This window comes from Protobothrops mucrosquamatus, unplaced genomic scaffold (genome assembly GCF_001527695.2).
Source record: "Protobothrops mucrosquamatus isolate PMUCROS unplaced genomic scaffold, P.Mucros_1.0 scaffold_229, whole genome shotgun sequence".
In the NCBI taxonomy this organism is placed as follows: domain Eukaryota; kingdom Metazoa; phylum Chordata; class Lepidosauria; order Squamata; family Viperidae; genus Protobothrops; species Protobothrops mucrosquamatus.
The window spans coordinates 96,682-102,057 of record NW_015386305.1 but is presented as its reverse complement, the minus strand read 5'-3'; the positions used below and the strand labels follow the sequence as shown (position 1 = coordinate 102,057).

The window sequence follows — 5,376 nt, the reverse complement described above, 5'->3', positions numbered from 1 at the left end:
GTGTACCCTCCCGAGCCGCCAGTACCAACCAGGAGGGACACGGATCCAATAAACATGTGGTTGCATTCAGTCTCCCCAGGATCCTGTCCACGTCCTCGGGAGCCACAGAGTCAAACTCCTCCCATATAACAGTCTCAAGACCTGCTCCCGCCACCTCCCCCGGGGCCACCCAGTCGGAGTCCAAACCCTCTCGGATCCGGGCGACTTTGTCATGCAGATATTGTGCAAATTCCTCAGCCTTCCCCGCCAGGGGGTCCCCCCCCTCAATTGAAGGAGGGAGCGGGTCACCCTGAAGAGGGAGGCCGGGCGATTATCTGATGATGCAATGAGGGTGGAGTAGTAATTAGACCTCGATGTATTCGTAGCTGGCTGATCGGCCATACTCAGCGTGTGGTCCTCAATGGAACTGCATCTACATGGAGGGAAGTGTGTAGTGGGGTGCCCCAGGGCTCTGTTCTTGGCCCAGTGCTCTTCAACATCTCCATCAACAATTTGGACAAGGGGATAGATGGGGAACTCATCAAATTTGCGGATGACACCAAGCTGACAGGAATAGCCAACACTCCAGAAGACAGGCTTAAGATACAGGAGGACCTGGACAGACTTGAACACTGGGCGCTATCTAACAAAATGAAATTCAATGGTGAAAAAAGTAAGATTCTACCTTTAGGCAAGAAAAACCAAATGTACAGGTATAGTATAGGGGGTACCTTGCTCAATAGTAGTAACTGTGAGAGGGATCTCAGAGTCCTAGTGGACAATCACTTAAATATGAGCCAGCAGTGTGCTGCAGCTGCCAAAAAAGCCAACTCAGTTCTGGGCTGCATTAACAGAGGGATAGAATCAAGATCACATGAAGTGTTAATACCACTTTACAAGGCCTTGGTAAGGCCACACTTGGAATACTGCATCCAGTTTTGGTCACCGCGATGTAAAAAAGATGCTGAGACTCTAGAAAGAATACAGAGAAGAGCAACAAAGATGATTAGGGGACTGGAGGTTAAAACATATGAGGAACGGTTGCTGGAATTTGGTATGTCTAGTTTAATGAAGCGAAGGATGAGGGGGGACATGATAGCAGTGTTCCAATATCTCAGGGGCTGCCACAAGGAAGAGGGAGTCAAGCTATTTTCCAAGGCACCTGAAGGCAGGACAAGAAGCAACGGATGGAAACTAATCAAGGAGAGAAGCAACCTAGAACTAAGGAGAAACTTCCTGACAGTTAGAACAATTAACCAGTGGAATAACCTGCCTCCAGAAGCTGTGAATGCTCCAACACTGGAAGTTTTTAAGAGACTGGACAGCCATTTGTCCGAAATGGTGTAGGGTTTCCTGCCTGAGCAGGGGGTTGGACTCGATGACCTCCAAGGTCCCTTCCAACTTTTTATTATTATTATTATTATTATTATTATTATTATTATTATTATTATTATTATTATTATTATTATTATTATTATTATTATTATTATTATTATTATTATTATATGTATTTCTTACCCGACCCTAATGAAATCATTACTTTTATTCAGCACCGGTTGCACAAATTTAATTCTCATTTTAGGAGCTTGCAGTATTGCAAAATTGAGGAACCAATGTCTTACTATTTCCAATAAACAAACAAATAAATACATTTGGAAAAAGTTGCTTTAACTTCTCTCAATTTGTATCCAAATATTTTCCTAATTAAATCACAAGGTCCCTCCCGACCATTGGTTTCTATACAATTTGTTTCTGTTAGTAAAATACTTTAGACTGCTTGCTAATCAGGAAGATAGGTTAAGGAATATGTTTTTAGCCCATAGCCCATAAATTTGTAAGTTGGGAGATAATCTATTTCTTTGAAGAAAAGTATAGGCACAACTTGATTGCTGTTAATATGGCAAGCCAATTAATGCTTTTTTTTAGATTTCAAAGAATTGGTAATTATTCCAACCAGTTTAAAGAGAAAGAAAATGACTATTAATGCAGGCATTATTGAAAGAGTATTAACAGCAGGCATCTATGAAACCATCAGTGAACCTGAATCAAACAGAATATACCAGGGGAAAATATATTTGAGCAATATTACTAGCTTAATGAGGAAATATCTTCCAGAATCTTTTAAATCATGTAACAATGGACTCATTTATTTTTAGGCCATACTAGGAAAGGAAATATATACGGTATATCAGAATCTTAAACAGCCCAGCAACCCCCATTTCCCATCTAGCAATCCATTATAGTGCTTCTTACAAGAAACCTGGTTCAAATGTTCCTAATATATCCATCCAGTATGGTCATTGCTGAGAATTCTGTTTCAGAGGTCACCTGTCTGAAGGATAACAAAACTTCATTTATTTTCCAGAATTTCTCAAAATACATAAAAATACAGCCAGTTCTTTCAGTACTTTGGATGACACTGCACTGCAGACCTTGGAGACTGAATCCAATGGTCTTTGCTGTGTAACATATATGTTCAAGCAGTTGAGAACGACAGAAAATTAGGATGGAAGGAAGTTGGCTAATGATCCATTGTGGGGCCTAAAACAGTGCCAAATCATACTTTAGTGTAAGTATATATTTTGTTTTATAACCAAATAAAAAGACAATAAAATAGATCATAACTACATTGTGTGATTCTCCATCTTTTTCAGACTGCCATAGACATAGCAGAAATTTAAAACTGCAATCTTACAAAGGCTTGATTTTATTTAGTACAATTTATATCTAATAACTTTTATTGCCTTTCCCTCACACTTTCTCAATGTCCAGTTTTCACTGGTGTACATTTCAAATGGAAATACCATTTTTTTTAAATTATTCTGATCTTTATTGTCAGAGAAATAACCTTATTGTTCACAATCCTGTTTAAATCTGTTACAAGATAAAACTTGCCTTCCTTCCTAGAATTAATCTATTTAATTTTCTAGACCATGGAACATTTTCATTTGTACTTGAACCTAAAGATACAATAATTTGCATACTCCTTAGTTTTTTCTTATTCATTAAAAAAAAGAAAAAAGTGAAAAGCAGTCAAAAGAAGAAAAAGAAAAATAATCGACAGAGAAATATAATATATATAATTTGACAAAGGAATTCCAAATATTGTAAAGTTAGTGCTCAGTTGTTGTTGTTAGTTGCAAAGTCGTGTCTGACCCATCGCAACCCATGGACAACATTCCTCCAGGCCTTCCTGTCCTCTACCAAGTGCTCAGTATACTGTTAATAAGACATTAATCATAAAAAACAAAATATATTAAATTATTTTAACAGTGTAAGGATTTTAATCTCTGGGTTCTTTATTGTCAAAATTAAATAACTAAGCATGCAGATTGACATTATCTTTGTTCTTTTAATATTTTTTTCCATTAGATTTTTTCATTTTCCATTTATATTTTGGTAATATAGCCTTCTAAGTTTTCTTAATTTTCAAGTAGCATCAGCATATTCCAACTCATAATAATTCCACTTGCAGTTTCAATTCCAGTTATCCTTTCTTCCAAACTTGCCATTCTTGAAATACAGATTGAACACATAAAGGGATAATGCATATCTTATTCTCTTCCCTATTCTAAACTATTCAGTATCTTAGTTCCTACTGTGGCTTTTTATTCATTCAAAAGGTTCTTCAGAAGAATAAACCAAGCATTAACATATTTCATATTTTGACATGGAGAGGAGCCAAGATGGCGACACACTAGCAGCTTCCGAAATAAACTCTCGGCTCGCATATGTATTTTGGCATAATCTTCCTAACCAAAGATTGCAGTCAATAAAGCAAAGTATATCTCCTTATTACATTCCTTTGCTGTCTTCATTATTTTTTTAATTATCTATCTGATTTTGTGTCCCACTGCCCTTTCTGAAATCTGCCTGTTCATTTGACATTTCTCTTTCCACGTATGTCTTCTTTGTCAAATCTTAAGGAAAACATTGCTTATGTGACAAACTTGTGCATTCCTGTATAGTCCCATTCTTAAGTATATACCAATATTTTCCAGCTTTCAGTCTTGCTTCATAGAATAATTAGCCATTTAACTCCCTCTTCTCCTATTGCTGTTTTAAATAGTTCTAAGGGTATTTTATCTCTGCCTGGTGCCTTCCTGCCTGACAGCTGGTCTATTACCCCTTTCACCTCACTTACTAGTGGAGTTAGTTCCCAAATATATTCTCTCTCTCTCTCTCTCTCTCTCTCTCTCTCTCTCTCTCTCTCTCTCTCTCTCTCTCTCTCTCTCTCTCTCTCTCTCTCTCTCTCTCAACATTTCTGTCATTTTATGAGACCATTTGTTTAGTGTAACATTTTCTAGTCACCTCATCTACCTCTACTAGGACTCCACCGTGATTGTGTTTACTGTGTCTTCTCTAAAAAGTGCTTTCAGTTTGTTTTTGCTATTTTCCTTTATCTGTTGACAATCTTGATTTTTTTTTTCTTATCTTTTCTTGCTTGGTGTTGAAAGTCTTATGTTCAATTACGGTAATTATCCTGTTGCCCAAGGCATTTATCCTACTTTTCCTTGGCTGTCATGGGAACCTGTTCAAAAAATCATTTGGGTCTTTTTCTCTTTGAAATTTGGGGATTTTTCTCCACTTTGGTTTTTATAATGCTTCTTAACTCTCCATGCAGCATTTCAGATTCTCTTTCACATAAGTCAAATATAGTGAACCTATTACACTATTTTTGACTGCACATCATCCAAGTGAAATTTTGCTGGCACACCTGCTGTCTTTAATTTTATAAATTTAATCTGTAAATTTGATACCAATAATTCATGGTCTGTTCCACAATCTTCACCGAAAAAGATCTTAACTGGATTGTGCTGCTAGAACTTCTTTTCCTATTATATAGTCAATTTGATTACAATGATGTCTCTGTGTAGTCTTTATTTATGTTGCTTGAAGCAAGTTCCAGAAGTGAAGAATTTTATTTGTAAAAACCTATTAACCTTTCTTCTACATGAGTACATTTACCCAGTCCAACCTTCCTACAATCCAGGTTCCTCAATTTCTTCAACTTTTGCATTCCAATAATCAATTGCTGGTTTGGGGGTGTTTTTTATAATATCATATTTAATGTATCTTTCAATTTGCATAATTCTTTCCATGTCTACAACAACTTTATCTGTAGTATGGGTACACACTTGTATACCACTGATGTTCACTTGATAGCCACAAATTCAAACAGATATTAAGGCGGTACAAGGCTTTGGACGTGAAGGAAGAAAAACACTTCAGGATAAGTGTGCCTAAGAATACAGGTAGTCATCAACTTATGACCGCAATTGAGCCCAACATTTATGTTGCTAAGTGAGGCATTAGTTGAGTTTTGCCACATTTTACGACTTTTCTTACCACAGTTGTTAAGTGAATCACTGCAGTTGCTAAGTTAGTAACATGGTT

The 5,376-nt window shown here is 36.8% G+C and overlaps 1 protein-coding gene across 1 annotated transcript in view; it reads left to right on the top strand.

The window, feature by feature from the left end:
• LOC107299692 (pleckstrin homology-like domain family B member 3) overlaps positions 1 to 5,376 on the top strand; it is a 21,980-nt gene that overhangs the window by 2,154 nt on the left and 14,450 nt on the right. The window lies entirely within an intron of this gene.